Consider the following 26805-nt stretch of genomic DNA (forward strand, 5'->3'; position numbering starts at 1 on the left):
CTAATTAACATATCTGTCACATCACATAATTTTCTCTTATGCATATGTGATAAGAATACTTAAAATCTACTCTCTTGACAAATTTCAAGTATACAATATATTATTATCAACTATCATCACCTTACTGTACATTAGATTCCCAGAACTTAACTCCTCTTATAACTGGAAGTTTATACCCTTTGACATCTCCCCATTTCCTCTACCCACTAACATCTGGGATCTTGAACTTTTCTCCAACATTCTGAGGCTGTTGGCTTCCATCTTGGGTAACGTCTCACAGTCACAAAATATATGTCATATCTTTGACATGGCCTCTTAATCAGTGAAGGTAGGGGAAAAGGCAGTGCTGACAATTCCATGAACTTTTTATAAGAAAGGAAAAGGTTTTTAGAAATCTTCTCATCAGATTTTCTCTGTCATCATTGGCAAAAACTGGACCACACGTCCAGCCCCAGCTGAAATGAAGGCTATGAATATAGAGAATGAGGACACAGTGTACATGATACACTGCCCTGGCCTGTGTGCATTGCCACTCACAAAACCTACATCACCAAATCATGATCAAGTCTCTTCCTTAACAAACAGAAAGTGGAAAACTGATGTTGGTCCTAATAGAGTTTTTCACAGGTCACACAAAAATATACATACATATATAACGGGTGGTGCTTGCTCTTTTTTTTTTTTTTTTTTTTGAGACGGAGTCTTGCTCTGTCTCCCAGGCGGGAGTGCAATGGCGCGATCTCGGCTCACTGCAAGCTCCGCCTCCCGGGTTCATGCCATTCTCCTGCCTCAGCCTCCCGAGTAGCTGGGACTACAGGCGCCCGCCAACACGTCCGGCTAATTTTTTGTATTTTTTAGTAAAGATGGGGTTTCACTGTGTTAGCCAGGATGGTCTTGATCTCCTGACCTCGTGATCCGCCCGCCTCGGCCTCCCAAAGTGCTGGGATTACAGGCTTGAGCCACCGCGCCCGGCCAGTGCTTGCTCTTAAAGGGCATAAGTAATACACTCTGTGAATGTTGTAGGTGGTCACTACACTTAATATGGAAATGACTGCCCTTCATATGGAATTAAGAAAAAAACTACACTTAATATGGAATGGAGAATTTCTACCTAATATGCGGAATGTGTTTTCAACGTGTTTGCACATCTTTAATAAAGTTTGCTATGCTTTGCTTCTTCCAAAAACTGTCTTTGCAAGTTTGAAACCACATACAGTAAAGAAGGTAACCTAAAAATGGACAATATAAAATCACAACAAAAAATAGGGAGTAGAGAAATGGAGGTGATCCGATGAGATAATTATGTACAGCGAGTTCTGCATTTTATGTGACTTAACAAGAAATAGGATTAGTAAAGGATTTCTCATCATTTGACTTTTTTAAAGTAAACAGTTGTATTTTGAGAAATAAAGTCATCATCATTGCCAATAAGAAGAAATTATATGAACTTTTCAGTCTTTTTCAGAATAAATATTAGTATCAGGAAGATAAAAGATAAATTATGTCCTTAAAAAGAATAGCTTCTGATAGGCTAAGTTTTTAGGTGTAATGAATTTCCCGCTATTTTCTTCAGGCTTCATTACCTATAATTGATTATTTTACAATTTTTCAAACGATCTTAAAGCTTTAATATGGCTATGTCTTTAATTGTAATTTTCCCAAGATTTCTTTAGTATATTTTTCTTCGAGATGGGGACTATGTGTGCCTAGTTTCCCATCATATTTCTGTTATACGTGGAAGTCAATCAATAAATATTTATTAAATTAGTCTGTGGGATAAAAATAAGAATAAGAACTATTGTGCTTTTTTTCTCAAGATCGATTATAAAATACATGTTAATTAATACTGATTTTAAAAAATACACAAATATTCTATGTATGAAAATTTTTACTATTAACCCTCTCTAAGAGTTGCAGTCAGAACATGCCATCTTAAATGGTTTGTGTTTCCTTTTCCTCTGATATTCCGAAGTACCCAGAATGGTATCTCCCACATCTTGCATCATTCAGTGCATAATTGATGTTCTCATGAACAAAGAGATTCCTAAGGACAGTTGAAGCAATATTACTCCAGTACCTTATTTCTGGTTATCTATATGTCAGGATAGAATTTATTGAACCTAGAGAATTAAAAGATTTACATGCCTATTAAGCTATCTTTCTTAAGTATTAGATGTTCCAAGCCATCTTTGAGAAATGCTGGGTCACAGCTTATTCATAGTTCTATTCTGAAATTAGTGACTGAGTGCTGTATTATCGATTAACAAGGGATTTATATGTTTTAGAAACAAGCTGAACAAGAAGTTGCGTTGGGCATTTTACTGTCAAAGTTGACAGGCTGACTTTCTTTCTTGTGCAGACAGAGGGCAGTCACCCTTTTTCACAGAGGTAGCTTCCAAGGATATTTGCAACCAGTCCACAGGTTTCTCCACAACAGAGTTGAATCTGTTAAAGTTCTTGAAGAGTAAACAAATTGAAACTCCAGATTTCTGTATAGCACTTTATGAAAAATATCATTTTGGCATGAAAAACTTTAACGGTAGGTGGTTACCACTCAACTTCCTAGACCATGGGTGGGTCCAAGCCTGGTGCCTGAGTAATATAACTGCATGTAAGTTTTCTACACTTTTTAGTGTCTTGTATTATACTAAAAAATGTAATGTATTCCAGCACATTAAAAACAAAATGGAGGCCAGGCGTGGTGACTCACGCCTGTAATCCCAGCACCTTGGGAAGTCGAGGCGGGCAGATCAGCTGAGGTCAGGAGTTTGAGACTAGCCTGGCCAGTGTGGTGAAACCCTGTCTCTACTCGGGAGGCTGAGGCAGGAGAATCACTTGAACCTGGGAGGCAGAGGTTGCAGTGAGCTGAGATCACACCACTGCCCTCCAGCCTGGGCAACAGAGTGAGACTCCATCTCAATAAATAAATAAATAATAAATAATAAAATAAAAAGTAGTGAAAAGGGAGATGTGGCTAATGAAAGAGAATTAATAGTATAATTGTAAAATCTTGAGCCTAGGCATAAGTAGAATGATGCTTTTGACAGAAATAGGAAACTTTAATCCATTTCAGTATTAGATACCTGTATTGAAGTATGAAATTTTTGTTTTGAAATTGCTTGAAACATGAATTAAACAGGCGTCTATTTAAGAAGTGGAAGAGAGTGTGCTCCAGATCCTAAGTAAAGCATTTCGTCAAAACCAGTCATCAAGGTGGAGTTCTGGGAAGGTGAAAGGAGAGGTCCAGGTCAGTTCACCTAATCGTGGGCTGGCTCAGCTTGGTCCTACTTAACTCTTCGTCTACCCCCATTTCCTGTCTTTATTTGCCTTCATATTTTATTTCTAATCTTGAACCTATATCCCTGTACCTGACAGCCAATTTAACATTTCTGGCCTCGTAGACCGCATCTCAGCACTATGCTCCCCTTATAAGTGTCTGATCCAGCCCATCTAGGGCGAAGTTAGACAGGTAATATCTGTCTTTTACTTTTGAGAAAGAAGAAAGTGTGGTATTTAATAATACCTTTACAGGCAGGCCATATTTATTCCAAAATAGTACTTTATTAGGGCTATAAACAATGCAATTAATCATGCTCTACTTTTATGGTATGCAAATGCATACTACCTAAATGGAAGAGATTACTTAGAACACCAGCTATGAATCACTGAGCCCCTGTGACACTCTTCAAAATGCACCAAGAGAACGGTCAGTGCTTTTGAAATAATACAAATTATATTTGTTAGTATTTGTTAAATACTTATCATGTATTAGGCATGTGTTAAGCTCTTGTAGGAAATATTACAGTAGTAAAAATATCCGGAAAATTGAATTTCTGATTTGTCCATAGTCTCAAAGTAAATATAGGGTTAGAAATTGAATAATTATTACTTCAATTTACACATTTCAACAGTACAGACGTTTGTAAAATTGGGATTTTTGTTACATTGTAGTTTGACATTGTATTTTGAAACATTGTATTTTCTAGAAAGCTCAGATAAAATTTTTAGGAAGAAAAGGATTTTCACTGAATTCCCTGATTAGAAACTGACACTTAGGGGTGCTCAGAGTGCCTCTTTCAAGTAAAAAAGATTATATAAATTACTCTAAATAGTGAGGGACTGATGTGAATGCCATTTAGACGCAATGCCTTCTCACAGGTTGCTCCTCTCACATAGAATGTCCTTTCTCTATTCCTCATCTAGAAACGTCTGCTTTCTTTGAGACCTGGCAGCTAAGATGACAGTACAGTAATCCAGAAAGTACTCTCTAGCATTTATTGGCAAGATGGGTGGCTCTCAAACTTGAGTTTATCAGATTTATCCAGAGGGTTTATTTAAAAAGATGGCTGGCCCCACTCCTGAAACATCTGATTCAGTAGGCCTGAGGTGAAGTCACAAATTTGCATTATTAACAAATTTCCAGATGATAATGCTGCTGATCCAGAGGCCACACTTTGAAAAAATACTGAACCATGGTACAACAATGACATAAAAAGTCAGAGTGTCCTTCTCCTGCCAGTCCTATTGATTAGACTCCTTCAGTTAAATAATACACAGTTATGTGTGTGTTAAATTGCTTGTTTGCATTATTAAGATAATTTATATTCCCATCACTAATGTATTCTCTGAAACCAGACACATATATTCAACTACCTGTTCTGTAGCATCATTCATATGTCTAACAAGCACCTAAAGCTTAAGACATCCAAAATTGAACTCTTAATTTCTGTCACCTCTCTGGTTCTAGACTGTTTACTGCTCTAGTCCTGTATAACAAATCTTAAAAGCAAGGTCCAAATGGATGAGGTATTTTACAAGTAACTTAACTGTGTCCCAGAGAATACAAAAACCAAAACAAAAAAATCAATGATATTGTAAAAACACAAAAATATCTAGGCACAACAAAGTAAAATTTATAATGCTTAATATCCAAGCAAAACTTACCAGGCTTGCAAATAAGCAGGAGAATACAGAATATAATTATGGAAATAATTGAAACTATCTCAGAGAGGACACATGCATTAGAATTAATAGTCAAGACTTAAAAATAGCAATTATAATTGTATTACACACATTCAAAAAGTTAGAGACACGGAAGATATTTAAAACCCCATTCAAACTTCTAGAAATACAACTACAACATGTGAGACATACACTGGTTGTAATTAACAGATTACACATGGTAGAAGAAAAGAGTAGTTAACTTGAAGATACAGCAGCAGCAATAGTTGGAAATGAAGTTCAGAGAGAAAATAGACTAAAAAAAAATTAACAGAGCATCAGTGAGCTGCAGGACCGCATTGCAGTCTGAATATGCACGTAATGAGAATCCCTCAATAAGAGAGAGGATGGGCACAAAATAATAGCTAAGGTGGTAGATAGAATTCTAATATAGCCCCAACATTTTTCAGCCCCTGGTGTATTCACCCTATATAATCCCCAGGACATGAATACGGTAGATTTTACTTTCTTGATTCGGTTATAAGGCACAACTATCCTTTAAATGGGAAGATTATTTGTGTGGCCCTTGCCTAATCACATAAAGTGTTGGAGAAGAGAGCTTTCTCTAGCTGGTTGCAGAAGAGAAAGTCAGAGATTTGATGCATAAGAAAGCTTCAGCATATCAATGCTGGCCCAAGGATAGAAGGGGCCAAGTGTCACGGAAAGCAGGCAGCATCGAGGAAAAGCACCTCCTGGCTTATAGCCAGCGGGAAATGGGGAATCCAGTCCTAAAATCATAAGGAACTAAATTCTGCCAACAAAAAGAAGGATTTTAGAAGATTTTGTTCCCAGAGCCTCTGAAAGAAAGAGGAAAAAAAAGAGAACCCAGTCAGACACAACAGTTTAAGCAGAAGACCTCTCTATGCCTTATTGGATTTCTGACCTACAGAGCTGTAAACAAATAAAGTGTTGCTGCTTTAAATGCCAAGTTTGTGGTATTTTTTTAAAGTACATACAATAGAAAACAAGCAAAGAAATAATGTCCAACATATTTTCAAATTCAGAGAAGACTATAAACTCAAAGAACAAAGAGATTAAGCAAAACCCAAGTATTGGAAACGTGAAGAAAACTATACCAGTGCATACTGTAAGTTGCTCAAAACTTGTGCCAATGCAAAAAAAAAAAAAAAAAAATCTTAAATGCAGACACAGAAGACCCACTCACCTACATTAGGGGGTCAAATACAAAATCTTCATGAATCTTTCAAATAAAATATGAGGTTGCAAAGAAATACCAGGATTGATTTAGGCTATTTTCTTCACCCATCAGACCCCACCAATTCTATCTTTAGGGGATACTATAAAAGAAGACCTTAGTAATTCCCTCATTTGAATATCTTGTAGATCTATTGAAGGGAAATATAATTATCATTTTGTAAAAAATTTAGAAACTGAGGTCTATTTGAACATACTTAGTTCAGTTTAAAAATAAATCGTACCAAGAGGGGCAATTATACAATATTCCATGTGAAAGAAAATGCTTCCTTTTATTCTTTTTCTTCTTTCTCTTACCTTTTCTAAATGTGGAATCACGTTTCCTCTGAATTCCAAAAAAAATTGGTTTGGGATGAAGAAAGAAAGGATAGTATTGATTTTTTATATATATATATTCATATTTAATGAAATATATATTTCAAATTACTGATATCCTAAGCTGACTTGGAACCTGCTTGGACTTAACTGGCATAGGTAAGTGGATAAAGAAGGAATATTAATATTCTCTCATTAACATTAGGCAAAGCCAGGGAGAGAAGAGGTTGACTACCAAGGTGAGGTTATCAGTGCTTTCATGTCTTCCTGAGGAACATCATAAGCACAAGTTTGAATTGGACTGATGTTCCTGTTGTATTGACTTCAAGTATTGATTGAAAATAAGAAATAATTCCCAGCCTTTTTGAGGGTAAGACATTACTAAGAGCATCAGCTAACCACATTGGAGTTGAGAGCACAGCCCCAGTGGGTGATAAGAAGCTGAAGCTGAAACTCACAGTGAAGGTGGGGAATGTACAGGCAAGCACTGTGGCTCCAGCATACTCTGAGTTCTCATCATCTCACCCGTGCTCTAGGTATATTGCAACAAAACAAGTTGTCAGCTCCATTACTGTACGGTTAAAACTTTCTACTTTGATCTGCATTCACTAAACAACTTAGGCTGAGCCTGGCTCTGTGAATAAAGTCGTCCTTACAAGAAATGTAATGACCACCATCAGCTGGCAATTTGGAGATGAATAATATAGGAGAAAAGAAGAGATTCTTGCTTTTACTGATCAATTGTTCCTTAGTTCCCAGATATTCCTTTCTTGGAGAAAAAGGGGGAAAGTTTAGAAATGGGAAACACTGAGAAAAGTCACAGACTAAATATTTTTAGAATATCCATTTATTTCTTATTATCACAATTCAAGGAAATGATGTACCACTTTTTCACTTTTGAGAGAGAAACCGTTAATAAAATTGATAGTTAATGCTGAAGACTGTCATGAATTAGTCACTAGACAGAGGCACGTTTAAATTGCAAATTACTTTGAAAGTCATTAACCACCCCAAACTTAATAAAGTGAAATCTTCACACTGTTAAAGAGAGTAACAGATGTTGTTTTTAATGTTTAATGAAAAATATTTATCTGCTGCTATAATCCAGTCCCGTCTCCCTGACCCCCCCTTTTTTTTCCTGCTCTCCAGTTAGGTTTGTTATGTTTCATTTGAAAGCTCTTCTGCAAGATGATGAGTGTATTAGTTTTTACAATTGTGAAGGCTCAGTCTTAGATAAATGTTATTTCTCAAGGAGTTCTGCATACTGCGTGTTTGAGAGCAAGAGTCAGTTTCTAGAAATCTGTGTGAGTAAAATGGAGAGAAGGCATTTTTTTTTGTCTCCAGCCAATATGGCAGATGAAGATATGTAACTACAGAAAAGCATTCTAATCGGTGTAGCTTCAAGCCTTGAAAGATACTGCATAGTAACTGTGCTTTCTTTTAGATGATCTTTTTTCTTCTTGGATTATTTAAGGGGGACTAATTTTTTGAAACCCTAGGCAACATGATCACAAGCAGTAAACAAAGTTTGTATCAAGAAAATAATGGTATTTCAAAGTTAGGGAAAAACAATGTCATAGCCAGGAGGGAAGCAATCAGAACTTAAACTGCTGCAATCTGGAAGCTTCTCCTCAGGACCTGTTTACAGCTGGTTCACTGTTCTTCCAAGCAGTATAATGTGCCAAACAAGTGGCAGGTGGGAAGGTTATGTAAAAAACTGTCTGCATGACTTAGTTGACTGTTGAGGTTCAAAAAGAAATTGTAGAGACATTAAGCTTTCTGAAATAAAAAATGAAAATTATGGTAATCCCCTCAACTGAGAGACAGAACTGGTCTCTATCTAAACAGACCTAAAGTGAATAGTATTGTCTAGTGCAGATAGAGCTCCTTCTGATTAAAAAATTTGTCACAGCTTCCTTAATTTTGTGTAACAGTATGAAGAATACATCCTTGATTTCACCTTCTAGACTTGCAACTTTCTCCTAATTCTTTGCGTTCCAGGTTCAAGGAAGAAAAACAGCAATCATGAAGAGAGAGAGAGAGAGAGCAGCGTAACAGATCATTATATTTATAGTAATGATTTGATTCTCAGAGCTAGGCTTAGCCCAAATTGTTTAGTGAATGCAAATCAAGGTGGAAAGTTTCAGCCCCAGCATGAGTGGAGTTGATAATTTGTTTTGTTGCAATATAGTTACAGGATAGATATATACATATATTAGTCTCCCTGGAACATTCACTCCGATAAGAAAGGAACCATTTTTTCCGTCTATTAGGCAGATCTTGCAGAATGAAATATTAAACAATTAAAGTTTGCTGTTATGTTATACTGTGATGAAGTACCACAAGTAATCTTATCCTTGACCATAGATTAAAAGATCATAGCCTTCTGAGGAACTGCAAAATGATCTCAAAAATTGTGTGGAATATAAAGATATTGCAGTCAAAAATGGCTGTATCATTCGATTGTACAAATATTTACAGATTATGGTACCTAATATAGGCCAGGGGCTATGCCAAGTACTTTAGATGGAAATACAAAGATGGCAAGCATAGCCCCTGACTTACGGAAGCTTCATGTTTAAGAGAAAGAGTAGGACAAGCACACAAACTGTAACAGGCACCAAAAAAAGTTCATTTAGGCCGGGTATGGTGGCTCATGCGTGTAATCCCAGCACTTTGGGAAGCTGAGGCAGGCGGACCACAAGGTCAGGAGTTTGAGAGCAGCCTGGCCAACATGGTGAAACCCCATCTCTACTAAAAAAATACAAAAATTAGCCAGGCATGGTGGCGTGTGCCTGTAATCCCAGCTACTCAGGAGGCTGAGGCAGGAGAATTGCTTGAACCTGGGAGGCGGAGGTTGCAGTGAGCCGAGATTGCAGCACTGCACTTCAGCCTGGGTGAAGGAGCAAGACTCTGTCTCAAAAAAAAAAAAAAAAGTTCATTTAGAGATAATCAAAGATGTAAAGATGTTCAGATCAAGAGCTCTTAAGTTCAGAGAAATATTATATGGGCTTTGTGGATTGAACTTGGTTTCTCCAGGGAAGAGAAAAGGTAGATGATCCCAGCTGGGGGAACAAAATGAACCAAAGCATCAAATTTGAAGTATTAGGATATTTGGAGTTGGCAAATTGTTCATTGACGTGTGGAGTATGCTGGTTGGGATGTCAAATATGAGAGCTGTTGACAAGAAAATTGTCCTGCCGTGTATTTCTTCGATATATTACATTCATGACCTGTGTGTTTGTTTATTTTGAACCCTTTCAAATGAAAGATGACATATGAAGTCATTCTCTATAGCTTGGTAAAATTTCCCCAAAGTGATAAAATCCTAGTAACCAGCATCTAGATCAAAGAATCATATTACCATCATCCAGAGGCCCCCCAACCTCCATAGCCTCTTTTAGTCACACACACACCCCATAAAAATCATTATCCATTTTTATATGTACCATCATATCACAGTATAGTAGTTTTTCTGTTTAGAACTTAATATAAATAAAATATTAGATAAACTTGTGTTTGACTTCTTTTACTGAAGATCCTTATTTAGTGTAACTATAGCTTCTTTTTATTGTTTATTAGTATTCAATTGTATAGAATTGTAAGAATAATCTATTGCTGATGTACATTTGGGTTTTTAATTTGTTTTAATCTTAACTTTTCAATCAAATAAATGTATTAAAAACAACTCAATTTCAAAATGGTTAAATGAATGCAGTGACTGATTAACTTAAATGTATACATAATCACCTATATAACATATTCAAGTATGAATAATAAGCAGCAATTTTCCTTATTAGTGATGAATCCTAACTCCAGTTTGAGGACTGGGAAGTAATCGGGTCACTTCTGTGTCCTGTTTCTCTTCTATGGTGACCTGACTAGCTCAGTTGGTAGAGCATGAGACTCATAACCCCTTCTAGTTTGCTTCATACTCTAGCCTGTGTTGACCTCTTTGAATTCTGTGCTGTTATTCCTGATTGGAAAGGTCCTCAGATGCATTATAAACATTGTATTCTTGTGTTAGAGGATATTTTGCCTCAACTGCAAAACATCAGGTATTTCTACTATGTTATGTAAGCAAACAAACAACAACAACAACAACAAAAAAACTCCTTGCACACATTTTGTTTTCCAATTCCAGATTAACTCTGTTGAAAACTTACCTCACTCGCTCTGATGAAAGAGAGTGTTATCTTTCTCTTGAGAAAGCTCTGTGTTTTGAGAAGGAACAACTAACTTTCAGATTGCCATCTGGAAGGTTTCTCACTCAGGAAACTTACCCAAATTCCCCCTCTATTGTCCTCAAAAGGATCGTCCATCCATGGATCTGTGACTCTCACTGTGTCTTGCACTGTTAATGTTTGTCTGGGGGAAAGTAACATTTCTTAGGATTATAGGCAGCGCTTCCCACCTCAGTTACCAATCGTGATCATTACCTCCTTCAATCCCTAATATCTGCTTTTATAGACTTTTGAGGGGAATGGAAAGGAAAGACCAAGAAAATGCAGAAAGTGGAGGGTAGTGCTTTCACCGTGCATTGCATGTATCTTCAGAGATTCAATAAGAGGATGAAAGGCTGCTGGGCAAGCCACTCCATGGGAGCTCCAAACCCTACTTGTACTTGAAGAAAACGATTAATTTTTAAATTTTAAATTTTAAATTTTACAGATTAAAAAAAGGAGGTCAGAGTGAGACTCTTTCCTTTTTATTCATTCTTGCTATTGTGCAACTATGAGTTTCTGAGAAGTTATAAGGTTGATTTCATATCATCCATCCCAGTTACAATTCCACTGTGGGTAAACATACTTAATGGATTATATGACTACTGTATAAAAAGATGTATTAATTGCTTATACATATAAGGAATATAAAGATATAATCTTAATACCATAATTAATAAAACGAGAGAGGTATGTGAAGCACCAAGAGCATATAGGGATTGACTTCAATCTAATAAAATTTAGGGACGGCGTCTCTGATGAAATGAAGCTTGAGAGGTTGTAGGAAGCGTATGTGGTACTGAAAGAGGAAGTGCCGCATGCATTTAAACATATGGACCCATTGTATTTTTTGTTGGCTTGTTTTAGGTTTTTAGAATTATTTTACTACTACCAAGAAATGAGTCCATTTTCGAGCTTTTATTTTATACCTGTGTATTCATGTGTATGTACATTAACTTATATTAGTTCAAATAATCTTCACTTAATTACCACAGAATTTTCCTTAGATAAATATGCTTTCTTTTGTGTAATATCACAATGGCGATATTTTGCAGTTGTTCTGGAACTTAAATGGCATGAATAATATTTCCAATATAATATATGACTATATGTCCTCTGGGTATAGGACAAACATCTTAAGGATAAATAGTGTTATCATTCTTAATACGTACCAGAATTTTTAAACGGAATTTTACTGTAATAAACAGCTTATTACAGAAAAACAGTTTCTCTGAATAAAATGTATCTTATTATAATACTCAGTATAACATCAGGGTTTTTTTTATTATTTCCAAACAGAGAAGTTGGATTTAATCTAACAAGTAAGAATTACAACACAGTTTCTATAATCAGTAGCTCAGCAATGGGCATTCAATTTCACATGAATTCATGTGAAATTGAATGCCCATTGCTGAGCTACTTACTTTAATTCTAAAAATGTTTATTGAGTGTTAAGTATATGACGTGTCAGATCATGAAAATATAAAGCAGATTAAGTCAATTTTCCTATATTTCAAGGAACTTATGGTATAACCTAGTAGTCAGTGAAAAACATAAAATCATCATGGTGACATTTCATGATGGAGAGACATAGCTTCCAAGGGAAACCAGAGAGGAGGATTTTCGTTTGCTTGTTATATGTGAGTGTGTGTGTGTGTGTGTGTGTGTGTATTTTTACAGATATATGCTTATATAATCAAACTTTTATGTGCAAAAGCCTGAGATGTATGGATTTGGAAAACAGGATAAGTTTTAGGAAGTAGAGATTGGAGGGGAGAGGCAGTCAGGAGATAAACTTGATCTTATTAATCTTCAGAGAAGTCCTAACTTTTAGACATTATTAACCATATTTCACAGAAGTCATGGTACTGATTCCTGGCCAAATCTGCTATATACAAAAACCTATTCAATCTTTTACTCTATACAACTGAGATATTAAATTGGAAGTTACTTATTTTAATAACATAATTTTTGTATGTAATGCTTCACAGTTCCAAAGCATCCTCACATAAATTGCCTTATTCTAAACTCATAACCACATTGTGAAGCAGAAGGTAAGCATATTTATTCCCATTTACATATGAGGGAACAAAGGCTTAGTGTGATAAGAACTGGCCCAAGATTACCACAGATTTATGGAGTAAAATGTAAGTCATTTTAATTCCCAAGTTTGCATACTTTTATTCTCTATTTCTTAGCATCATAGTTACTGTAATAAAATGGGCAGTCATGACTGTGTATTTGTTCTTACATAGAATTTATGACATCTTCTTTTAAAAGAGTATAATTAATAAAATTTTTTAAACCAGGACTTGAACTGGGTGAATTCAGAGGATAGAGGAAAAGCTGGCACACATACTGAAAAATGTAGAATGCAAGAAAAGGCCCAAGTGCTTCGAATGCATGGGGATAGCTTAAAAAAATTGTTACACAGAGTTTAGCTTGTAAGTGGGAAAGCAACTTTTTCAAATGGCTTCATGAACCATCTCCTATACATAAGCAGAACAGAATATACCAAATGTCTAAACACACATACCTGTTTGAGTCCTTTGATAACACTGTTACTAGTTGTTTCCTCTACAAGGTTAGGTTGGATTTTGGCCAGTTAATTGAAACTGAAGAAAATAAAATCTAAACACATTACATGGGAGCTCAAATCTGAAGGAGGGATGCTTTTAGGGAACATGCATTCAACTAGCCAATGTTAATATGCAAGACCACGTTAGACGTAGGAGAAATAATCCCACACAATTTTCAGTACTGTCAGCTGTAGCTAAGGAGTTATGGTGAATACTATAAAGTTAGGTCAGTCACCTATATATTGAGACTGACAGTTATCAGGGAGAGCTAATGAGTTGATCCAAGTGATATTTAAAAACCACAGTTAGATTAGTTTAGATGAGGTTGTAATTCTCATTTTCATCATGAATTTTATTTTCCTTTGTCAAAGATGTAATAATACTGAATAGACTTTAAATGATTTAAAGCCCCATAATAATTTCACTGTTCATATCTCATTAATTACTTAACATTATAATGATGGCCTACCTCATAAATAGAAATACAAAAATAGGCCACAATGATAGAATATAGCCCTTGCTTTTTGCTGAGATAAATTGGAAGAGATCATAATATTGAAGATATTTCAATACTTAACATGCAAAGAAAAGAAAAAATTGCAAAAATTAAATTCAGTCCTTTTTACATGATTAAAATAATGAGAATTTTGCAAAGCATTATAGAATATTTTTCTCTCAGGTCTACATTTTTTTCTGGCATGTTTTTCTATTGTGCTAAAAGCAAATACAGTACCTCCTATGTTTTGTTACGTAGGGTGTCATATTGTCTCTTTCTTAGCATTGCTGTAAATACATGAGGAGAAGGAAAATTAAAGTAGCAAATAGGGCATGTGTGTGTATGTGTGTGTGTGTGTGTTTACCACAAAGTTAATATAAATTTAAGTACTGTAACTACTACAGAACTCTAATTCTCAAACTGGATTTTATATCAGAATAGTCTTAGAAGTTGTCAAGATGTAGGTTTTGTGGCCCTACTTTTTTCCTACCAAATCATAACATCAGTGTTGGGGTGCCCATAAACCTACATTTGTAATACTCTCCATGGTGATTCTGATGCACAGCTGGATTTGAGGACCACTGATAAGATATTCATATCAAATATTAAATGTGTGTACATATTTGCTACTGAAAATACATGTGATGTTTCTTTGAAATTGTAAAAGATCTAAAATAATGGTTTTATGAGTAACTCCCTGCCCAACTTCACCACGGTAAATGCTACAAAGTATTAAATACCTAGCATAGTGCCTCTTAACAGCTTATTGTGTTGGCTTGGGGTCATGGGTGATAGTTAGCAAGAAGATTATGAAATGTGAACTGGATTATCAAATGCAAACTTGATGAACTCTTCTATACTGAAGGAAAAGGGGAACAGTGACTTCAGGGGTAAAGAGTATACGTCATCAGCTCAGCAGTAGCCTAAAGAGCTCCTTCAGTGTTTTCCACATCACTTCATGTAATTATGGTAATTATCACTGATTATGCTCAAAGTTTCTTATAGGTAGTCTTTTAAACATTTGCATAGATTATTTAACATAATTCTCACCAAAAATATTATGTTATTAAATCCATGTTACAATCTAGAAAACTGAGGCTTTCACAGAGACCTATATTTTTTAACTCCTAAGATAATACAGTAACTACAAAATACAGTTACTACAGATCATACAGTTACTACAAAAATACAGTAACTCTACAGGTAACAATGATAACAAAAGGTTGTCTTCAAAAATATAAATAACACAACTATCAGCAAAATAGCAGACTTACTTTCCTTCATTGCCAGAGTGCAAGGACTCCTTCCCCCATACTTCTTCCCATGCCTCTGAAGTGCTTGGTTCAATGAAGGTTTGCCTACCTTAGTCTGGGACCACATCAGTCAGGTACTGCAAGGCCAGTGGGCAGTAGAGACCTTCTGTTAAGTTTTCTTGTGAGTCACTAGTGAAGCATAGGAATTCCCTGCCTCTGGCACTCTATAGGAAAAAAACAAAAACAAAAACAAAAACAAAACACAAGGAACAAAAGAAAACAGGCAATTTGCCCCTGTCACACAGATTAATCAACAAAGCCATAACCTTTGTATCTTTAGTTTGTCTCTGATAAGGGGAAAAGGGCATTATGATAGATACAGAAAGGAATCACTTCAATCATCTTTAAGTGTCTTAGGACATAAGGCAAGGGACTTAACGCTTTCATTTAAAACATGTATTCTTTTGCTCTTGAAGTTTCTGTAATTATTACCTGTGCTCCTTCTATCATGCTGTATTGTGAAAACTTCAGAGAAAAGAAGCAAGTTCTATAGATCAAAGAAAAAATTGACTGGAAAAAAAAGGATTGTCTTTCTACTAAACACACACACATATTCTGTTGTTATGGCAACATAAGATCTAAGAATGTTACACCAAATAATATGGTACCAAGGCACATTATTATACTATCATCAAATGTCACAATAAATGTGCTTCAGCTCCTCAGTATAACATACAGTATTGTTTTCTGTTCTTCTCAGTACTTTCAGTTGAGGTCAAAGCAACTTTTCTGAATGAAGACCAAATATCAACCATCGCCCTTCTTAGTGGATCTTTCTTGCATGAAGACATCCCACTAATTTCACTTAAAATATATGCAGTAGATTGAAAATTGGGCTATTTCTTCTGTTTCCTAAAGGAACAACTGTTTATCCTTCAAAACCCATTACATTATATCTATATAGCAATATGCTTAGCTGAGGAATTCGTGTGTGTGTGTGTGTATTTTATATATATATATGTGTGTGTGTGTTTGTGTGTGTATAAATAACTTTGATTGACTAAAAATTGGCTATAAATATGTAGACGAAGTAAATCATACTGATTTAGATAAAACAGATTGGTTTAGTATATCTTCCCACATGCTTTTAATCTTTAAAAATATATTTATGTAAGAGAGCAGTGGTGGAAATTTTACCACTTTTTGGATGGTGCTGCAAATTTATACAGTTGCTTTATTCTTCATATTTTCTCTAATATCCTGATATGCATATGTATGTTAATGTTCTATTATGGTATTGACTCACAACTATACCATGTGACTTTGCCAATGGAAAGACAAAAAAAATGAGGAAGAATGGGTTACAAGTCAGTAGCAATTTTCTGGAGAGATTGCAATAACAGTGAATAGGCAAGATATCTAGGCGGTTTTAGAAATGATGGGAAAAGATCACACATTTTAAACAATCATGAAGTACTGAGAACTAACATGAGGAGGGGCTGAAATTGGCTTTAGGGACTGTTTCCTCTTTCATGTAGGAGAAGAAGAGGAATAAAAAGGAAAGGCTAGGTTGAAGTAGAATGTGAGGTTTCAAAGATGTGTCCTTGGGTGTTTGTCACCCTCATGTCCTACCGTGCTTCCAGCCCTGATGTTTTACTCTAATTCTGCACCTAGATGTTTTGATTTTTAAACCAAGAATTTGTCACCAAAATTTAGAAAAATGCAGATGACCCCCAACTTACTATTATTTAGCTCACGATTTTTTTACTGCAATAGTGTGGAAGCAATACCCATTCATTAGAAACCATACTTGGAGTACCCATACAACCATTCTGCTTTTCACTTTCAGCTCACTGTCCAATAAATTACAAGAGATATTCAACACTGTATTGTAAAATAGGCTCTGTGTTAGATTATTTTGCCCAACTGTGGGCTACAGTAACTATTCTGATCACTTCTAAGGTAGGCTAGGCTAAGCTATGATGTTCAATAGGTTAGGGGCATCACATGCATTTTTAACTTAGGGTCTTTTCTACTTATGATGTGTTTATCAGGATGCACCCTCATCATAAGTCAAGGAGCTTCTGTAGATTTCTGAATTGTACCAGTCCATTTCCAGAGTCTTCTACATTTATCGCTAGGAGCTCATTTCAACAGAAAAATAAATCCTTAAAATTGCCATTCAGTTAGTGTCAGCTAATTCTGCTTCTCTGGTCCCTGTTTATTTGAAAAATGTGCTATCCTACAACACAGTATATTTGTGACTGAACTAAATTAAGGGTGATAATACTGAACCTACTAATTTAAAATATATTCTGGGGCTCTTAGCTTAGTCAAACATATTTAATGTTTCTCTTCTCAGTATTATTCTCTCCAACTACCCATTTCAAGAAATAATTTAACACTGAGTGGAGAGCTGTACACTGATAAAAGAGGCCTATTGTCCCCAAAGCATTTACTATCTGTTTACTCAGACTATCTTAAAATGCCAAAGAAAATGAAATTCCAACCCAGTAATTTAGCCATGTGCTAAATGTATTTTCTGATGAGATTGCTGCATATTACTGAAGTCCAAATTAGAAAGTCGGTGAAAATTGATTGGGAAATCTAAGGGCTGCATTAAAAAGACAAAGGCATTAACGGAAATAACATGGACTTCAGTGAATGTTTGAAACAACATCTCAGAATTTTATTTTTATTTAGTAGTACAGGTTGCTATGCAGCACCAAGTATATATGTTCCAGCTACCCATAGAAATCTGGCAGGAGGACATGAAACCATCTTTGAAAACACCCATAAACATCTTTACAACTGTAGTTTATCTATCACTCATAAATACTTTGATGCAGGAAAGTTCCTAGGCACCCAGCTAGAGAACATGTTATATTTTGAAGCATATTTATGGAATAGTTATGGGACTTTGGCTTAGCACCAGATGTCAAAATCTCCGTCAACTTTTGAAAGATTTTTCTCTCTTATGGAAAGACAAAGGAGGAAAAAGCAACACTCTTCTCATTTTTCACTGTTAGGTAGTACTGGCACAGGTGTTCTGTTGTTCCCTGTGGTTTTACTGTTTAGCGATCATGAAGAACCTTAGATTTGAAAACACTCTCCCTCATTAATCATCAGTTCCTCACACTGTGATGTAGGCTCTACAATGAGTTCCTCCTAACAGGGCTGGAAAGGAAGGTGAGGAGAGACAGCACCACACACACACACACACATGCACAACGGTGCACAAGCACACACAGAATTGATTTTGTCATTTCTTACATTCATTTATTGGCCTGCTCTATATGTTCAATAAATGACTAAACACCATCAGAATTGACACTAATATGTAATCACATTAATTGTAAAAGTGGGTGATTATATTTATAGGTAATGTTCTTAGTTTAATTACTTGAATACCTATGACTTATAGTAGAATAAGAATTTTAAGAACATTTATTTGCTTCCACAATAAATGCTTGGAAATATTAATCCTGCTGATGTTCAGATATCCCCCTACTGTCTTTTATATTCATCCACTTTCATTTTTCTTCTCATTCCATTTTCTTTCTCTCTTAAAATGACTTACTGTATCCTGGGCCTTCTCACTTTCATTCTTCCTCTCTCAGTCTGTCTCCTCTGTGTGTTTCTCTTGCATTCCAATATTTTCACTCTTTTCTACTTTCTGTACCGTTCAGTTGCATTACCTCTTGCCTATCACTTTTTTATTGCCTTTATATTTATCTTTATCCTCTCATATTTTTTACTCAGATATTTTTCTCCCTTCTATGATAAATTTCTGTTTCTCCTATAATGGACATTGTTCCTTTCCTCATATTTGTTTCCCTTTCTTTTTTTCCCCGTGATTAATATTTTCATCTCCCACATTTTTCTCAGTTGCTAATTTTGCTTTTACTTCCTTTGTTTTCTCACCCATTTGCCTTACCTTTATTGCTCTCTATTCTTATGAGAAAATATCCTCTTTATCATCATTTCTTGCTTTTTCATTCATTGGCTCTACACTATAGTCCCCTTCGTAGATATTGCAGGTGGCACTACTGATCTCTCAGTCCTTAAAAGGTCATTTTCCTCAATCAAGTGTCCTAGGGTTGATTTTATATGTCATGATAAGTCCTGCCTTATTGGTCTGCTCTATTTGTTGAATAAATTATTAACTATAGTGATAATTAACACTAATAAGTAATTACCTATAACTATAAAAGGGTGATAATCATTTTGAGAGTTCATATCCTTGATTTATTTGATTGTGTAAATACCTATTAACTCCAGTAGAATAAAATCATTGATATTGATTTAAAGATAATCAAAGGTATTGCCCTACCTTTGAGACTCTACATTAGATGGGAATGACTAAATACTTATATATTTTCTTATCTTTAAATAGAGGTTAATCAAATTCGATCACAATTTTTTCCTTACCACACTGCCTTTATTTTGCCAACAAAAAAGTGACATGCAATAATTCAGAAATTAACTTGGCAATACAATAAATGCAGAAACACACACAGGTACATACATTTAAACATCTCTTTTACTTCATCTTTTGTTGACTATTTTCACTACATAATGAAGGGTCTCTGTTACAGGCTACCTGTGCTATTCAGTAACTGATACTTTATCAAACCTATAAACTAACTTAGGAATAATTAACATTTATATTCTATCTCATCATTTATAAATATTTATAACAATTTTTGAGGGCTAACCTCTACAGAAGTCCTGAAGAAAAACACCTATCGAAAGAGAGATTTTCATGTCATCCATTGGAGAAAATAATAATAAAAGAACAAGCAATATAAAGATATAATTTTAATATCATAATTAATAAAACGAGAGAGGTATGTGAAGCACCAAGAGCATATAGGGATTGACTTCAATCTAATAAAATTTAGGGACGGCGTCTCTGATGAAATGAAGCTTGAGAGGTTGTAGGAAGCGTATGTGGTACTGAAAGAGGAAATGCCGCATGCATTTAAACATATGGACCCACTGTATTTTTTGTTGGCTTGTTTTAGGTTTTTAGAATTATTTTATTACTACCAAGAAATGAGTCCATTTTTGAGCTTATTATTTTATACCTGTGTATTCATGTATATACACATTAACTTATATTAGTTCAAATAATCTTCACTTAATTACCACTGAATTTTCCCTAGATAAATATGCTTTCTTTTGTGTAATATCACAATGGTGATATTTTGCAGTCTGTTTCAGTTTTCTATTTCTGCATAACAAATTACCACAGAATAGCAACTTAAAACCACAGGCAATTATTATCTCATGGTTTCAATAGGTCATAAATCCTACTGCTCAGACTTGCCAGGTTAATACCCCTTTTTATTAACCCAAGGTCAACTGATTAGTAAACTAATCATGGGAGTGATATTTCATCATTTTCATAAATTAGATCTGTACTAAATGGAAGGGGATTATAGAAGAGATTGTGTGTGTGTGTGTGTGTGTGTGTGTGTGTGTGTGTGTATTGGGTGTAGCGGGGCCATGAAACTTGAAGGCCATTGTAGAATTCTGACTGCCAGGGATACTCAACTCATTGTAATTTTAATCAGAAAGCAACAGTAAGTTTATAATATAAATTCTTGGCTTAAATTTAATATCCTTTATTATGTTGGGAAATATCCATATTGATGTTCATCTATTTTCTGAAGGATTTTATTAAACAAAACATTGTTTGTATTTTATTAAGTTCATTTGGGGAACTTTTGAGATGACAGCATTGTTTTTTCTCATTTGACATTTTAATTTTATGTATTGTATTAATAGATTTTAAAAGTAAGTGAACTTTTTTGACCATGTGGCCAAAAGGAAACTATGTGGTCACACGCAGTGTTACCTTGGGAAGCCATATACGTTTATCTGGTAAATGGATAGGATATGGGCTGGATTAAAATTTTTGATGCCACAAATGCCATTTATCTTTTACAGTATACATTTAATGATAATAATAGAAGCTCAGCCTCAAACATGTGTAAGAACAGCTAAACTGTATACTAACTTTTATTTAGTCACTGAATATTTTTATTAGAACTTGTAGTGAACTCAGAAAAAAAGGAATTCCTTTTGAGCTTTTACTGCCCTACTCAAAATCCTCATTAGTTTTTCATGTCACTTATAGTAAAAGCCAAAGTCCCTTTAATGGCCCCTGAGAAGTTTTTTAAACTTTGTTTCCCTATCATCTATCTTACTTAACTTCTATTTTTCCCTACTCACATCCTACGCAGGTCAAACTTCTCTTCTTTTAATTCTTCAGAAATACAAAACCTGTAGCACTTCATGGCTTTTGCATTTGCTGTTGACTCTTTTGGGAATACTCTTCCCTCACTATCAAGTTTGGGTTTTACTCAAATGCCAACTTTTCAGGAACATTTTCCACTCTCTTGCTTTAGTTTTCTCCATAAATTTTATAACAATTCAATATGCTATATATTTTACTGATTTTTTTCACTGTGCCTCTACTACTGTTGAGGCAGGATAGGTAGTCAAGGAAGTGACCATGTCGTTGGGACATGGCAACCGTGGGACCCTACAATCAACACAATAAGCCTCAGCATTCTCATTGTAGTTACGCGCATTCAAGCAAAGCTATCTTCAGTAGGGAATTTCCCCTGTAGAGAGCATGCACACTTTGATTTTACCTGTCCTCAGATTGACCCTTTGCTCATCATGATGGTAAAAAACACACCCCTCGGTGAGATTTAAGATGCTAATGAGACATGCAATGTATAAACAAGCATGTACAGCTACTGCGCATGTGCACCTGGATGACCATCCAGAACATGCTTACTAGTAACACCTCTTCCCACCTCCTTATGATTAATCATGTAAAACTTCCACAAAAGGAGTCTCCCTAGTGCCAGTCTTTGCTGTCTCATCCTTACGAGTAGCCCACCCTGAATTCTCTCGGGATGTACTGTCTACTCTGCACTTAACTTTCAAAATACCCTTTTTCATTCATGATAAGTTATGCTGCATCTCCTTTGCCGTTTATCTCTTATTTCTTTTAAGCTTAGAAGACAAGAACCGAGGTCTCACAACAGCTGTCAACACCATTACTATATAAGCTCCACTAGAAAAAGGATGTCTCACTGTTTTGTTCATCACTACAACTAAAACATGCATGAGTGCCAGAAACATAGGTGTTCAATATATATATTTTTGAATGAACACATATGTCTACAACAAATAAATCTAAGTTCTTGTAACTTTGTTCAAAGTTTATAAAACTTTATACTTCTCTTACGTAAGTGGTCCTACTCAAATCCTGGCAGTAATTATTAAACAAAGAATAATGTTCAGCAATTTTAGGAGTATAAAATGTTTTGCAAATGAAAGACTCGTGTAAATATTATCACATTTCCCTGAACATGGCCTCCTTTACCAAATATAGCCTATGTTGTGTTTTCATATACTGTTTAAATAACTGCAGATGCCAGATTCTTATTGCACAAATTTTCTGAATTAAAACTACTAAATTGGTATTGTGACCCTCAATTATGTTAAATCATGAAGGCATTAAGGCCTTCAAGCAACAGCAATTGAATTACATTCCAAGCACTCTGCTTGGAAGTGGAAATTTAAAAATGTACGAAACATGTTTTCCACCCTTGGGTCTAAATCTTATTACAGGTATTTTTTTTTAAATATAACTTCATCTCGTGTTTAAAAACAAATATATAAGAGCTGATTAAGGTTATTATTAAGATATTATTTTACTTATTTTATTATATTTTTATCTTCCATATTAATTATGACCTGTTGGTTATTCACATTTATTATGTCCATTTCATTATGTTAAGGAATTTTGCTCCTTTTTTCCAGTTTATATTTATTCTTTTCCCTCTTCGTTGTTCATTGTCAACCTCAAATTTCATTTGTCTCAGGGTTCATTCAAACATTGTTCCAGTACATTTTTACCTTTTCTTCCAATGTGTTTCAAAACTCTTCGACCATTCTACTCCCTTTTATACTCTTTAAACCTTTACACTTTGACTTTAAATCACATGTGCTTATCTCTGCTTCCTCTCAAAGGGCCACTAAATTGACACTAAAGAGTATAAAATGGTAAAACCCACGTGGACAAAGATTATGGAAGTGGAGACAATGGGAGATCAGTTGGAAACCAAATGGAAAAGTTATAACAAATCCAACTGGCTGGAAAGAACTGAAACTTTAAGTGCATGGTGAGAATACTGAAAATGAGCCAAACCATTTCATGGCAGGGGACTTTTTAAAAGTTCAGAGATTGGAGATACTCTTCCCAGTTAGGAAGAGTAGTGAGTGCAAAATCAAAAATGGGGTAATTATTTGTGCATCTATATATAAAAGACTTAAATCCAGATTGTTCCATAATGCCACCTAACCAGATGAATGCTCCCAGGCAGAACAAAGCTTTACTCTCTGAGGAAACTTAGTAGAAGAATCTGGAAACTATAGACTCATGTATGTTGAAAAACAGGAGCAAGATGTGTAACTAAAATAAGATATTTTATTGAAGGCCTGCTCACTTAGTCCTCTTTGCTTCTGGAACAACTATGGCCAGGCAAAATTACATGAAGCCGGAGTCAAGGATTCCTTTCTAAAGAAACTGGATAATCATAGGGGGAAAATACCCTATGTACTAACTTGTGCATTCTCCACTGTTGAAATACTTGACTCCTCATTCAATGACTACACAGTGAAGCTAACCTATCAGCTCTAAGATGTGCCTGCAAAGCCAACGATCAAATATGAACAGGCACCGAGTGTAGTACATTTTATTATTGGCAAAATATTCACTGGCCCTCCCCACCAGACCCATTCCTGGTGGGAGGATGGTTAATTTCACCTCATTGACATAAACCCTGATTATGTGATTTGCTTTGACTAATGAAATATGAACAGAAGGGATGGATGTATTCCCCCTTTGAGCACAAGTTTTAAGAGTTCTTATTGGTTTTATCATTCCTATTTGCCATCTGTAATTACACTAATGATGTCTTGCACAGAGGATTGAGAAAACAGAGGAGAAAAGGTAGCATAAGGAAATTTTGATAATTAAAGTGCATAAAATGCTATATTGAAAATGCCCCTCCAATGCTGAAGAAGTGAATAAAAGTAAACTCACACAGAGATACATTATCATACATTTCAGAAAAACATAAAAGATAATCCTGTTAGATTCTAGATAAAAACAAATGATCGCCACCGCCATCACAGGCAGCTACAGCATTGGAAAGCAGGACGGAGTTAAATTTTTCTGCAGCAATAGCTCGGGTCCGAAGACTATGGTAAACTGCCTTCAAATGTGTAAACTTGTCTTAATCAGGGTTATCCAGAGAAACAGAAATAATAGAATATAGATATGTTTGTATAGATGTAAATAGGGGGAAGAGAGAGAGATTTATTATAAAATATTGGTTGCTAGGTTCTTCAATTTGTTGGCGTAAAATTGCTCATAGTACTGTTTTATGATCCTTTGCATTTCCATGGTATTATTTGTAATGTCTCCACTTTCATTTATACTTTACTTGAGACATAGCTTTTTTCTTTAGCTAATATTTTATCCATTTTTAGTTTTCCAGAAAGCAAACTCTTAGTTCTGTTTATCTTTTTTGATTCTCTATTTCATTTATTTCTGCTCTAATATTTATTATTTTTTTCCTTTAGAAAAGAAGTTTGGGCTAACTTTGGGCTTAGTTTGTTTGGGCTTAGTTTGTTCTTTTTCTAGTTTCTTGAGGTATAAACCTCCCTCTTAGAACTGCTTTTGCTGCATCTCACACATTTTGGTATATTGCATTTCCATTTTCATTTGACTCAGTATACTTTCTCATTTCCTGTTTGATTTTTTTTTTTTTGTCTGTTGCTTGTGCAGGAGTGTATTCTTTAAGTTCCACATATTTGTAAATTTTCCTCTTGTTACTGATTTCTACTTTCAAAGCTTAGTGGATAGAAAAGATGTTTGATATAATTTTCATCTTACTACATTTGTTATGACTTGTTTATTGGCTTAAAGTATGACCTATCCTAGAGTAGTTCATGGTGCTTGAGAAGAATATGCATTCAGCTGCTGTTAGAAGAAATGTTTGATATTTGTCTATTAGGTCCATCTGATTTAAATTACAGTTCAAATCTAATGTTTCTTTTCTGACTTTTTGTCTGGATGATGTAACCACTGTTGAAAGTGGAGTATTGAAGTCAACTGCTATTATCATGTTGCTATATCTCTCTTCTGCTTTATATATTTAGGCACTCCATTTTGGGGTGCATATATATTTATAATTATTATGTCTTCTTGATAGATTGACCCGTTTATCTTTATGGAGTAATCTTCCTTTCCTCTTGATACACTTTTTGACTGACTTCTATTTTATCTGATATAAGTTTATATACCCCCTTCTATCTTTTGTTTTCTACCTGTATGGAATGTGTATTTCCATCCTTTCACTTTCAGCCTATTACTGTTTTTGAAGCTAAGGTAAATCCTTTATAGGCAGCATAGAGTTGGCTTTTTCTTTTTTCTTTTATTTACTTAAAGTTCCGGAATTGCATTGAATCTATACACATGCAGAAAGTACAGGACTGTTACATAGGTATACGTGTGTCGTGGTGGTTTGCTGCACCTATCAACCCGTCACCTAGGTTTTAAGCACCACGTGCATTAGCTATTTGTCCTGATGTTCTCCCTCTCCTCGTTCCTGCCCTCCAACAGGCCCCGGTGTGTGTTGTTCCCATCCCTGTGTCCATGTGTTCTCATTGTTCAACTCCCACTTATGAGTGAGAATATGTGGTGTTTGGTTTTCTGTTCCTGTGTTAGTTTGCTGAGGATGACGGCTTCCAGCTTAATCTATGCCTTTGTAAATGACATGATCTCATTCCTTTTTATGGCTGCATAGAATTCCGTGGTGTATATGTACCTCATTTTTTTTTTATCCAGTCTATCATCGATGGGCATTTGGGTTGATTCCATGTCTTTGCTATTGTGCATAGTGCTGCAATAAATATACTTGTGCATGTATCTTTATAATGGAATTATTTTTATTCCTTTGTTTATCCCAAGGAATCCCAGTGGTTGGGATTGCTGGGTCAAATGGTATTTCTGGTTCTAGATCCTTGAGGAATAGCCACACGGTCTTCCACAATGGTTGAACTAATTTACTTTCCCACGAACAGTGTAGTGTTCCCATTTCTCCACAGCCTCACCAGCATCTATTGTTTCTTGACTTTTTTATAATCACCATTCTGACTGGCATGAGATGGTATCTCTTTGTGGTTTCAATTTGCATTTCTCTAATGATCACTGATGTTGAGCTTTTTTTCATATGTTTGTTGGCCGCATAAATGTCTCCTTTTAAGAAGTGTCCATTCATATCCTTTGCCCACTTTTTGATGGGGCTGTTTGTTTGTTTGTACATTTCTTTAAGTTCCTTGTAAATTCCAGATATTAGACTTTTGTCAGACAGGTAGATTGCAAAAATTTTATGCTATTCTGTAGGTTGCCTGTTCACTCTGATGATAGTTTCTTTTGCTGTGCAGAAACTCTTTAGTTTAATTAGATTTCATTTGTCAATTTTAGCTTTTGTTGTAATTGCTTTTGGCAATTTCATCATAAAATCTTTGCCATGCCTGTGTCCTGAATGGTATTGTCTAAGTTTTCTTCTAGAGTTTTTATAGTTTTGAGTTTTACATTTAAGTCTTTAATCCATCTTGAGTTAATT

At 35.2% G+C, this 26805-nt stretch overlaps 1 long non-coding RNA gene across 1 annotated transcript in view; it reads right to left on the reverse strand.

The window, feature by feature from the left end:
* Positions 1–15686, reverse strand: part of LOC129490609 (uncharacterized) — a 33281-nt gene extending 17595 nt beyond the window's left edge. Inside the window, exons 1-3 of the long non-coding RNA XR_008660303.1 lie at positions 15575–15686; positions 15104–15306; positions 10698–10899 (exon numbers count right to left, since the gene is read on the reverse strand). This is a non-coding gene — a long non-coding RNA (uncharacterized lncRNA). The remainder of the gene's footprint in view (positions 1–10697; positions 10900–15103; positions 15307–15574) is intronic.
* Between the last annotated feature and the right edge of the window lie 11119 nt (positions 15687–26805).

The sequence above is a fragment of the Symphalangus syndactylus genome, chromosome 9 (genome assembly GCF_028878055.3).
Source record: "Symphalangus syndactylus isolate Jambi chromosome 9, NHGRI_mSymSyn1-v2.1_pri, whole genome shotgun sequence".
Lineage (NCBI taxonomy): Eukaryota > Metazoa > Chordata > Mammalia > Primates > Hylobatidae > Symphalangus > Symphalangus syndactylus.